The sequence below is a fragment of the Mandrillus leucophaeus genome, unplaced genomic scaffold, assembly GCF_000951045.1.
Source record: "Mandrillus leucophaeus isolate KB7577 unplaced genomic scaffold, Mleu.le_1.0 Scaffold301, whole genome shotgun sequence".
Classification (NCBI taxonomy): domain Eukaryota; kingdom Metazoa; phylum Chordata; class Mammalia; order Primates; family Cercopithecidae; genus Mandrillus; species Mandrillus leucophaeus.
In genome coordinates this window covers 1,112,558-1,125,838 of record NW_012103155.1, presented here as the reverse complement: position 1 = coordinate 1,125,838, position 13,281 = coordinate 1,112,558, and the positions used below count along the sequence as shown (strand labels likewise).

General features: G+C 39.8%; 1 protein-coding gene across 1 annotated transcript in view; it reads left to right on the top strand.

The window, feature by feature from the left end:
• The first annotated feature begins 10,430 nt into the window (after nt 1-10,430).
• MMAA (methylmalonic aciduria (cobalamin deficiency) cblA type) overlaps nt 10,431-13,281 on the top strand; it is a 35,755-nt gene continuing 32,904 nt past the window's right edge. Inside the window, exon 1 of the mRNA XM_011987134.1 lies at nt 10,431-11,198. The gene's annotated coding sequence lies outside the window, so the exon portion shown is untranslated. The remainder of the gene's footprint in view (nt 11,199-13,281) is intronic.

Genomic DNA, 13,281 nt, shown 5'->3' with positions numbered 1-13,281 from the left:
GGTGCAGCCCACCAACATGGCACAAGTATACATATGTAACAAACCTGCACGTTATGCACATGTACCCTAGAACTTAAAGTATAACTAAAAAAAAAAAAAGTGAAAAAAAAAGCATATTGTTTTCTATACATAAAGAGATTTTCCCTTTTATTACTTCTATTTAATATTTTCATTAACTAATAATACTTGGCAAAGCATGTGATTAGTCTCTGTAACAAGTTTTTTCTTCTCACTGTCAGATTTTAATCCCCTACATCCAACATTGAATACATATAAAGTATGCCAGAATGGTCTTTCTATGCCTTGTTTCTCCAGCAAGCAACATGATGACCTTGGGGTTTTTGGCGTATGTGGAAGGGGGAAGGTGGGTTATGCTGTGGACTGACATCTGTGTTATATTTTGTTCTTACCAACCATACATTGAGAACCAAATGGGCGAGAATGTAACCTCTGAATAGGACTTTGGAAAGCCGCTCCCCTACCCACATCCTTAATCATTATAAGACTTATTTATAGGAGTAAAATAGTTTCTCATAGAAAATTTGAAAACAGCATCTGCAATATAAACAGGCAGGAGGAAAATGGTGCATTTAATCACATCACTCAAAGGCAACCATTAACAACTAGTTTTGCTTCTTCTGATATTTCTTCTAGAATTGTTTTTACATAATTGAGACTCTTCCACTATTATATAATAGGCATTTTCCATTATTAAAAATTATTCAACAGAATCATGTTTAAATGCCTTGACAATATACTATTTTTCGCTTAATATTTCTTTAATATTAAACTTGCATTTCCAATATATTTGTATTATTAATTATGCTTTGGTGAATTTGTTTTCCTTTTTTTTTTTTTTTTTTTTTTTATGAGAGTCTTGTTCTGTCGCGGTGACTGGAGTGCAGTGGCATGATCTCAGCTCACTGCAACCTCCGCCTCCCAGGTTAGCGTGATTCTTCTGCCTCTGCCTCCCAAGTAGCTGGGATTACAGGTGCCCACCATCATGCCCGGCTAATTTTTGTTATTTTTAGTAGAGACAGCGTTTCACCATGTTGGCCAGGTTGGTCTCAAACTCCTGACTTCAGGTGATCCGCCTGCCTCAGCCTCCCAAAGTGCTGGGATTACAGGCATGGGCCATAAGTAACACAGTGGATCCCTAACTTTTGGGTGCATCCGAAACCCCTGAAAGGCCTCATTCCCCAAGTTTCCGATTCAGTAAAAGTCTGAGTGTGGCCAAATAATTTGTATTTCTAATATTTCAGGTGATGACACTGCTGCTAGTCCAGGGACCAAACTTAGAGAATCACTGTAATATTGACATGTAAGGATTTGTTTCAATAATTTCTGAAAAGCAATGCTTCTTCCTTCTATTGTTGGTTTCATCTTTGATAATGCAGGGAAAAATAATACTTATTTTAGATTAGAAAAGGAAGTAGTAATGTCTATTAAAGGTTTTTAAAAATCTTTTAGTCACTGGCTTTTGCTAACTCCTTTGCACTGATTGTGGAATCTTACTGGAACCATTTGACCCTGGAGCCACATCACTATACAGCTGGTCTCTTTTTTTTTTAAGTCACCTGCTCTCATTTAATTCATTTCCTTTGGTGTCTTCCTTCCTGTGGAAAGCCTCTGACATCTGTCCTACATACTTCCTTATGAATACAAAAGCTCATTTTTTTCATTTTTAACTTTTATAAGTCAATTACTCTTACCCTTTTTGTATTTGTGATGTTTTCATTCCTTATGTTTTCAAAAGACACTCTAGTCTATAATTATTTAGGATTGTGCTTCAAAAAAAATTTTAAACATTTTTTACTACATTCTGTTGACATATTTAGGTCTGAGCCTAATGTCAAATACTAGCAGCAGATGACTTCTCACTTCACTGGCACCATCATGTGGTGAAATTTTGCGCTACATTGAAACATTTGCCAACATGGTGCCATTTAATCACATTTTATGTATAGGTAACACTGAAATTGGACCTATCACAGTAAGTTAGGGAATCTGAAATAATCCTGTTACTTTAGTAAATGCACAGAAAAGTAAGCACCAATGATTAAGTATGTGGACACTGAAGTCAATTACATGAGCTCAAAGCCAGGCTTTTATACTATCATGTAACATTGGGCACATTGGTTAATTTCCCTGAGTCTCAGTTTCCCCATATGTAAAATGGGATACCAGTAGCATCTATCTCACAGGGATGTTGACAATGGCCATAAAATAGTTTAATAATATCAGCTGTGATTAGTTGTTACCAAGCCATCACATTTCATTTTCCCTTTATGGTCAAACCAAGAAAAGAAAGAGTATCAGAAGACTTCCCCTGTGAGTTTAGAAAATTATACCAACATGGAATAATTATTTTCAGAATGATTAGAAGTAACATGAAGTTAAAAACTGTGAAACGTAAAGATTGAAAAAACATTTAAATAAAAGTTATTTTTTAAAAAGGCAACTTCTGGAAAGAAAGGTCTATGAACTGTACTTACCAAGTGAAATTTGAAAATTAATCTGGTTGTATTAAGGGTAACTGACAGTCAAAATAAATAATTGTGAGGATGAGTAACTTAAAACCTTTTTAAGGGTCAAAAATACTTTTTAAAATTAAAAATGATTTATAGTCCCCAATCCTCTCAATGAGCTATTGAAAGAGAAATGTTTAATTTTATAAATCCTTGAAAGAGACACATGTGGGGCAGATCTATATGTTGGAAATCTTTCTATTAAAAAATAAATTCTAATTATTTTATCAGAATAATAGAGACAGTAGAAGCAAGCAGGCAGGGTTGCTGTGATTTGAATGTGTTCCCCAATGTTAATGTGTTGGAGGCTTCATTTCCAATGCAATGGTGCTGAGAAGTGAAATTTTTGAGAGGTGACTGGGTCCTGAGGGCTCTACTCTCATTAAGGGATGAATGGAGCCATTATTGCAGGAGTGCATAGTCATGGGAGTGAGTTCCTGATAAAAGGATAAGTTCAGCCCCCTTCCCTGCCCTTCGCCTTTGCCTACTCTTTCCCTGTCTTGCCCTCCTGCCTTCCACCATGGAATGATGGAGCAAGAAGGCCTCACCAGGTGTGGTTCCCTTGATTTTGGATTTCCCAGCCTTCAGAACTGTACGAAATAATTTCTCTTCTTTATAAATTACCTAGTCTGTGGCATTCTGTTATAGAAGCACAAAACAGACTAAGACATAAAATTAGTGCTGAGGAGTGGGGCTGTTGCTATAACAAATACCTGAAAATGTAGATGTGGCTTTGGAATTGGGTAACAAATAGAGGCTGGAAGAATTTGGAAGAGCAAATAGACAAGCCTCCACTGCTGTGAATGGAGCATTGGGCAATTCTGGTGAGAAGACAAGAGCTGTGAAGAGAGCATAATCTTCTTAAGGATTATTTAAGTGGTCATGACCAGAAGGCTGTAGAAATATGGACAGTAAAGGCCATTCTGATGAAGTCTCAGATGGAAATAAGAAAAACGCATTGGAAACTGGATTAAAAGCTATTCGTGTTTTGCAGAAAATTGTGGTGGAACTGTGTCCATTTCCTAGGACTTTGTGGAATACAGAACTTAAAAGAGGTGAACTAAAATATCTGGTGGAAGAATTTTCTAAGCAGCAAATTATTGAAGGAGTTGCATGGATATGTTTAACTGCATACAGCAAAATAAGATAAAATGTAAGATATGAAAGCTACAGAGAGAGAGAGAGAGTGATTTAGAATTTATACTGAAAGGTAAGCAGAGCAGAAAGATTTGGAAAATTTGCAGCCTGGGCATCGAGAGTGTGTTGTCCAAAAGACCACCAGAATGCCTAAATGACAGAAAGGAGAGCTTTATTGGCAATATCAGTTTGCAAACTGAGAAGAGTCTCTGGCACGTGCTGCAGGTGCTCTTCTTTGAAGATGAAAAGGGCAGGTTGGCCCTTATGCCTCAAAGGGCCTGTACAGTCATACACAGTCAGCAGGTTTGGGGAAAAGCTATACATATTTATGTGGAGAGTTGAGTGCATGCGCAATGGGCAGGCATATATGTAATGTATATCCCATGTTCACTTTGGGGTGGGGTTTTGGCATTAAAATGAGGTGAAATTTGGTTCCACGTTAAAAGGTGAACTGTAGGATATGAAGACTGTGCATAGTATCTATAAGCTTGCTGAAACTAGCTTAAGGTCTATAGTTACTTATTAGGAAAGTGTGTTTATAAGGTAGGTCTTCTGTCCAATCAGAGTTGAAGTGGTCTGGGTTGTAAATCAGTTTATGAGGGCTCTTGATAATTTACCTGATAGCTCCTATTGTTATGGAGTTTAGTAAGAGTGTGTTTTTCCTTATAGCCATAGGAATTTAGAAGTTGTCACGTCAGCTGAGCACTGAACCCTCAACCCATAGGTAGTATCTGTTTCCTTAACCTTGGGGTTTGTCTTAGTTGATAAAGGGGCATCTATTTTGGTTTCTCAGATCACAAGTAAAATGGTATCTTTAGGACAGCAAACCAAAGATATGGCCAAGCCACTATTTGCTAAAGAGGTTAGTATGGCTAGAAGGAAACCAGGTGATATTCATCAAGACCGTGGAGAATGACCTGAAAGGAATTTCAGACATCTTTGAGGCTCCCCTTCCATCACAGGCCCAGAGCTCTAGAACAAAATGGTTTTGTGGTGGACGACCCAGGGTGCCCTCCATGGGCTTGCTGCCCAGGACCACTTCCAGACTCTGCTCCCTGTATGCCAGTGCAGTAATCCTGTCACCCCAGCAGTGGTTCAAGCAGGCCTGGCTGTGGTTCAGGCTGCCATTCCAGAGGACACAAGGGGTAAGCCTTGGTGGCATCATGTGGTGCTGATTCTGCAGGTGTGCAGAATGCAAGAGCTGTGGGGCCATGGTGACTTCCACCTAGATTTCAAAGAATGTGGACAGCCCAGTAGGTCAATGCCTAGTGGTCTTGAGAGTGGGGCAGCTCCCATACCAGCATGCAACTCCAATCTGGGAAAGCTGGAGGCATGAAATTTCGATCTGAGCACTGCTCGGTGGACAGTCCACCAAAGCGGTAGGAATGGAGCTGCATGAGGCCTTGGGGACGCTGCCCCATCCTGGTGTGCCCAGGATATGGGATATGGAGTCAAAAGAGATTATTCTCCAGCTTTAAAACTCATTTTTCTTATTGGATTTTATACTTGCTTGGGTCCTGTTACTTTCTTCTTGCTTGTTTTTCCCTTTTGGAATGGGAATGTCTATCCTATGCTGTCCCAACATATATATATATGTTTATATATATATGTTTATATATATATATAAAGTAGATAACTTGTTAAATTTCACAGGCTCACAACTGGAAAGGAATTTGCCTTAGGATGAATTGTGCCTTGAATCTCACCCATATCTGATTTATATGAGACTTCGGTCTTTGGACTTTTGAACTGATGTAGAGCAAGACTTTTAGGACAATTGGGATAGAATGAATGTATTTTGCATGGTGAGAAGTCATAAGGTTTGAAGGCTAGGGGTGGAATGCTATGGTTTGAATGTGTCCCCTGAAGTTCACATGTTAGAGGCCTGATCCCCAATGCAACAGTGTTGAGAGGTGATTAAGTAATGAGGCCTCTGCCCGCAGACACTGATTAATGCCACTTCACAGGAATGAACTGGTTGTCACAGGAGTGAGTTCCACATAAAAAGATGAAGCCAGTCCTCTCCCTAGCCACCCCTCTTCCCCTCTCTTACCCTTCCGTTTTCTGCCATGGAATGACACAGCATTAAGTCCCTCACCAGATGTGAGCCCCTCAACCTTGTACTTCTCAGCCCCCAGAACTCTAAGAAGTAAATGTTTATTTTAATCTTAATAAATTACCCAGTCTCAGGTATTCTGTTATAGCAGCACAAAATGGACTATTCCCCCATCCCCTTCAACACCATGTATAATCATTAAATAGAATGAGTAATCTTGCCAGAACTACAATCTTACATTCAGTTTTGAAACTGTAGTTTCCCCCAGTTAGCACTGTTCAATGAATTTTTGTTATGCCATTATGTAAATGTAGTCTATGTTCATTATCTCTGTCTTATTAAATTCATCAAAAGCTGTCCAGGAACAGATTTTCTGTTTTGTCAACTACACCCATGATCTTGTTCCCAGATTTTTCATCAGTATTTTCAGACTGTGAGGGAAGGAAAGCAAGAAATGGGAACAATTTCATGAATTTTAACTATGCTGTAACTCTGTTTTAGTACAATAAAGTATATAGCCGTCTGCAGTTGCTTCCAGCATACCCCAATCTCAGGGCAGTGCCAGGTTAGTGCAGTTGGTTAGAATGTGGCAATATGTCCAAAATTATTTCCCATGTGAATCAATTGGCTTGGCTGTGCTGAGAAGAATGTCTTCAGTGTCAGTCTGAACTTTTGAGGCCAGCAGTCTGGAAAATCTGCGCCTCTGATTATTGAGGTTTGGAGATTTCCAAAGACCTATTATTGACTTCTAATTCCATTGTGGTTGGAGAACAATACTGTATGATTTTCATCCTTATAAACTGAGATTTATAACCCAGAATATGGTCTTTCTTGGCACATGTTCAGTATGCATAAATATGGCACATCTCTCCATTTATTTAGCTCTTTCATTTAAGCAATGTTTTGTCACTTTAGAGTACAGCTCTTGCATGTCTTTCATTAAACATATTCCTAGGTATTTATAATACAGATGCTCCTCAACTTATGATGAGGTTATGTCTGAATAAACCCATCCTAAATGGAAAATACTGTAAATCGTAGTGGGGTTTCAACTCAATATTTTCAACTTACAATGGGTTTATCTGAATGTAACCCCATTGTAACCTGAGGAGCATTCTGAATGTCTATCACTTTCACATCATTATAAAGTAAAAAAAAATCGTAAGTCAAACCCTCCTAAGTCAGGGATCATCTGTACTATTATAAATGGCATATTTTAACATGTCATTTTCCAATTGCTGCTTACTAGTATATAAAGTATTTTTTTGTATATACTGAGCTTTTACCCCATGACTTCAACATCCAGTAGATGTTGAAGATTTTCCACATGGATAGTCTACAAAACACAATTTATTTAGTAGCTTTGAAAAACAGATTTTCTACATAGACCACTGTGAATAGACAGTTTTGCACTTTTCTAATATTTATCTTTTATTATTTTAATTATTTATTGTACTGTCTAGAATTTCTGAATAGAAGTGATGAGGGCCGACAGCTTTACCTCGTTCCCAATCCTAGGATTGGATATTTCACCATTAAGCATAATAGCTATTGATCTTTCACAGATGTCCTTTATAAAGTTCTCTTTTATTTCTAGTTTCGTGATTGTTATCATGAGTTGGCAATAAATTATGTCAAATGCTTTTTCTGCCATTATTAAGATTTTCTCCTTTATTAATGTTGTAAATTACTGTTTATTAATGTTGGGCAAATATTGCATTCTGGATAAACCACAATTGGCCACTGCATTTTATTTTTTTCTGGGTTCAATTTGCTAGTATTTTCTATAGGAATTCTGCATCTGTATTAGTGAGTAATATTAGTTTGTGGTTTTTTTTCCTCTAATGTCTGTTAGATTTTTCCGAAGGCTCTGCTGTTACTCCTTCCTCCTCTATTCTCTGAGTTTATATAAAATTGACATTGTATGTTATTTAAATGCTGGATAGAATTCACTAAGGGGGATGGTTTTCTTTGTATTTTTAAATTATGAATTCAAATTTTGTAACAGATATACAAGTACTCAGATTTTCTATTTCTTCTTCAGTGTTTTGATAAGTTTTTTTTTTTTCCAAAAAACTTTTTTTCTTGAGACAGAGTCTCGCCGTCATCCAGGCTGGAGTGCAGTGGTGCACGCTCAACTCACTACAACTTCTGCCTCCAGGTTCAAGTGATTCTCCTGCCTCAGCCTACCAAGTAGCTGGGATTACAGGTGCATGCCACCACACCTGGCTAATTTTTGTATTTTTGTAGAGACGGGGTTTCTCCAAGTTGGCCTGGCTGGCCTCAAACTCCTGACCTCAAGAGATCCACTCGCCTCGGCCTCCCAAAGTGCTGGGATTACAGGCATGAGCCACCATGCCTGGCCCCAAAAACTTTTTATTCTAAGTTATCAGATTTTATTGGTATAAATTTGTTTATAATATTATTTTATGGTTTTAATTAGAATTTTTCAATCTCAGCACTATCGACGTTGCAGGCCAGCAAATTGCTGTGGGGGACTGTCCTCTGCATTGCAGAATATTCAGCTGTTTCCCTGGCCTGTCTTCTAATAGCAGACTCTCCAACTGTGACAACCAAAAATGTCTCTGGACATTTCCAAATGTTCCTTGGGGGGAAAAAACCCTCTGGTTGAGACCCACGTTTTAATGTCTGTAGAATCTTTAGCGTTCTTTCACTCCAGATACTGGTAATTTGTCTATTTTTAAAATGAGTTTTTCTAGAGTTTTGTAGGCTGTACAGAAGAAGACTATGCACTGGACTTGGCCTGTAGACCACAGTTTGCTGATCCTGACTTAGATCACTGATTTTTTTTCTTCTTTTCTAACAAAGGCAAGAAAAAACTATAAATTTCCCTCTGAGAATACTTTAGTTGTATTTCACAAACTTTGAAATGTTGTATTGATGGATATTAGCCAATTAATGGTTATGGAGAGTGTTTATGAAGTAACATGAGCTTGACTGTTATTCCAATAAAAGAGCTTACAAACAGACTTTTGGTTCTGTGATAGATGAGCAATGAAGAACAATAAGTACTTTCCCAACTAGTTGATAAATTAACATCAACATCCATAATCTGGCAACAATATTCTTTTGGTTCCTATCCCTAAAAAAAGCCAGTCTGCAACATCCAAAACATTTACCAACACAAGGAAATTGCAATGATTTTCCTGTACCTTATGGAGTATTAATTTGCTGCCACCTGCTGGGAGGCAGAAATGGGTTTCCAGCATTGCTAGCTACAATTTGTCCTCAACTGTTTATTTTGAAAATTTTCAAATCTATAGAGGAGTTAAAAGAACATTCATATACTATTCATCTGGCCGTTTTTTTGTTTTGTTTTGTTGAGACTGGAGTCTCTGTTGCCAGGGTAGAGTGCAGTGGCCCAATCTCGGCTCACTGCAACCTCTGCCTTCCGGGTTCAGGTGATTCTCCTGCCTCAGCCTTCGGAGTAGCTAGGACTGCGGGCACGCGCCACCAAGCCCAGCTCATTTTTGTATTTTTAGTAGAGATAGGGTTTCACCATGTTGGCCAGGATGGTTTTGATCTCTTGACCTCGTGATCCACCCGCCTCCGCCTCCCAAAGTGCGAGATTCCAGGCGTGAATCACTGCGCCCGGCCCAGGTTCAAATTTTTTAAATCCTTAAGGCTATCTAGTTGACAGCTGTCTTTAATGTAGATCAGTCCTCCTGCCTTTTTTTATTGTCTTCCATATTAACCTTATTGAAAGGTCCAAACAAATCTCATTCTGAATTTATCCGAGTGTTTCCTCACAATCAGATTCAGGTTAAACATTTTTGGCAAGAGTGTTACGTAGGTGTATTTCCCATAGCCTCATAATGACAGGTTCATATTTTCGCCGGTATTGGTAATGCTAGCAATTTTTTTTTCCCATGAAGCATCTATTAACATTTTGCAAGAGACTAATGTTCCACGGAAATGTGTTCCCCAAGCTGTACTGTTTAGAAAACTTCTGAATAAAAAAGTGACATGCATGAAAGTGTTTTAGAGTTTGTAGAATGAAAAGCAGGTTAAGGATTAACTCAATTTTAAAATTAACAAACTTCTTCACTTCTAAGGTAGCACAAACTGGGCTTTCATGAAACGTAACCCTTACCAAAACAATTGTTCAGATGAGCAACGCCAAGTTTAAAGAAAGGAAGTAAAACGTCTCAAGAACTGTGATTGTTTGTGTTCAATAACTGAGATTTGAAAGGTCTGATTCTATGTTCTCTCCACTAGATCCTTGGCTTCATTTAGACTTGTGCTTAATTTTCTGTCATCGACTATTGAGTCTACACTCACTCTTTAAAGTGGTAGTCTTTTAGTCCAAATAGTAATAATGAAAATGGTGAGACCAGTAATTCATTTTTTATTATTCCATATTCAGTAAGAATCAATCTGTATCTAATAGCTGAAAAGGCCTGAAGCCTCCCAAATGCATGTCATTACACAAATTCTGTGTGAGGACTGACATCTTGGTTCCATATACTAATTATACCGCATGGCCCCCATTTATAACCATATCTACTTGTCATAATTCGATCCTGGCTGCTGCCTATGGATGCTATCTTTATCACATTATAGCAAACACTTGGGTGATTAAGTTCTCAAAAATTCTAGAATAGCATACAACGGCTTTACTACTTATTACATCATCTAAGAGGTTTTTTAAAAATTAGTTACCACTTCGCCCACGCAGTGATGTAGCAAATATTATGCCATTTCAGGCTTGTGCCTTTCCCCCCTCGGGACTTCCCGTGGACATCCCTGCAGCAGTGAGGCTGAGTCCTGGCTTTGGGTGCATGTTAAGAAATACTAATCAAAACGAATGGGTGCCTTTCAAGAGAAAAAAATTGTGGGAACTTCAACCTTTAAAAACCACGCCATGCTTTAAAAACGTAAAACTCTATTTCGGCCGAACGCTGAGCATTTCTTCAAATCACTATGAGAAGCTTGAATGTCTTTAAATTCACCGGTCTGTAAAACGTAACGCGTCTCTCCCTCACCCCACATTATAAGTTTCCAAAGAGCGGAAGAAGGGGCTCCGGGGGTCCCGGCCCCAGGCTGCTAGGGGCTGACGGCAGGACTCGGCCTCCGTCCGACTCGAGGGTGTCGCGAAGGCCGGGAGGGAACGAAAGTTACCCTCGAACTTCGGAGGCGAAAGAGTCCATGTGGACCTTAAAAAGGGCAAAACCTACCCTAAAGGACGTAAACCGCCCTCCCCTTCCCCGCCAGAGAACTTCCCGGCGTAGAGCTTCCGCAGCCTGCCGCAAGCCGGGAGGCCTTCACGCTCACGCGCTCTCCGCCACACACCGGAACTGCGCGGCCACGTCCGCGGGGACCCTGGCCATGCCCCGCGCCGCCACCCGGCCCCAGGCGATCTACGGGCCCCACGCGCCTGCAGTCGGCGCTGCTTCTGCGTGGGAGGATCCGGCGGAAGGGGCGGGGTCAGGCGGCACTTCCGTGACTTCGGGAGGGTGAGTATGGGGAGTGCGCGCGGCGTTAGGGAGTCGGGCCTGGGCTCCCGCCTATGGCCGCCCTCCCGCTGGGGGGCCAGCGCGGTCCTCCGGGGCGCCCCCTGGAGGATTTGGGGTGGGGGAAGGAAAAGGAGAGTATTATCGAATATTCTCCTGATACTGATGTTAGGGGTGCGGATATGTGTGGACAGGCAAGAGTCGGCAAATGGGTTCAAATGGAAGGTTTAACAGAGGCCCCGTACGTAAAGTGTTTTAAAATTCTCATTTTGGTTAGGTTTCTCAGGTTATTTTTGAGCCACAGCAAGGCAGCTTTGTTAAGGTGGCTCATCTTTTGTCGCTGCCAAACCAGGTGAATGGTTAACCTGAGGCCGGGTCGGAGAAAGCCATTATGACTTCTACCAAAGAGTGAAATTAAAACTCTTTTCCGGGAAATAAAATCGAGGATATAAAAGTAGGATTCAAACTAAAAGTTACAAACAGTATCTAGGTTCTGTCACATGCTGTGCCGGGCTGGGGCTAAATCTCAGCAGAGGGCATGCTGTCTTCATACGTATTTCTCATTAGAAAATGAAAGACAACCTAAACCAAAATAATATGATAAAAAATGTTTATTATCTGTCTTAAGAGTTGTACCCTAATCCATATGTTTGGAAAACATAAACTAATAAAACTTTTCCAACTTGGTAGAAAGCCAAAAGTTTCCAGAAAAACTGTGTGGATTATTCAGCATTTTGCGGTTGTCTACAATGTTCAGAATATTCTTTTACAATAATTTTGCACTAAATACTGGTTTGTGTTCAGGGTAAAAAGAGGTTTTTAAAAAGTCAAAGACAGGGACAGGTACTTTAAGGTCTGTATCCTATTAGGAGAGAAAAAATAAGCATGAAGTTACATAACCATAAGAAATGTAAATCACCATTTGAGATATTTGGTGTCAAAAGAAAACCTTTATTTAGAATGGAAAGAGCTGGTGAATGCTTGAAACATTTACCATTTAGCTGATTGTTGCCACATGGGAATGTGGGTCTCTCAAACGCAGATCCGATTATCTCCAACACAGGCCAAAGATCTGTATTTTTGCGTAATTTTTCTTGATTTTTAATGTTACTTGCAACCAATTTAGTTAACCCACACCTTCTCTGGGTGGGCCAGGTGCAACTAGTTTGTGACCTCTGCAGATTTTCACCTTAGTACAGTACTACACTTACAGAATGGTTCAGTTAAAGATTTTTTGACTTTGCAGTGGGTTTATCAGACACAAACCCCATCGTAAGATGAAGGCTCTCTGTATTCAGAAATAATTGGAATTAGAGATCAGAAAAAGTCCTAGAGATCGGGATCGTCAGGAAAGATTTTAAGCTGAGTAGTATAGGAGAGAGATCATAGAGGAAGAAGGATGTAAAAGATGAGTTAAATCTTGGGATTGGGAGAGTGGTAGGTTTGGAAGATAGTAAGTAAACTCTCCTTAGAGGAAGTTTGGAAAGGCAAGTGCAAGGGGTGCTGCTGGTCTGGGGACTACACTTTGAGAACCACTGTCCTAGGGTATGGTGAACTTTTGGAGGAATTTGAGTAGGAGGGTAAGGAGATCACATTCACCTTTCAGGATGAGTCTTGCTGTGAAGTCTGGAAGGAGGACCGAGGAAGGAGAGAGAAAAGAGGAACGTTTCTTAGAGGCGATTAGCACCTGCTTGATGCCAGGCCCTGTCCCAGGCTCTCTCATGCATACTGTCTCGTTCATACTCACCACGACCCTGATACGTAGATCTTAATGTTTTCGTTTTGTAAGTGAAGGAACTTTGAGAATATGAGAAATTACCCAGATATCATAGTTGGTCTCAGAGCTTCCTAGTTCAACTCTAGATTTGAAATAGGGTGGTAGCAGTGGGAATGTATCAGAACATTTAATGGTGATGGAATTTAGAAAAATAGAGACTTCACAAGCACGTTTAAGCCTAAAAGTGGAAATTTGGAAATCTGAATCTTACTGGAAAAATGATAAAAGGTAAAGTGGACAGAGAACTTTAGAGAATCCCTTCATGAATTTAGTATTCATTCTTTATTACTCTTCACTCACGGTGACCTA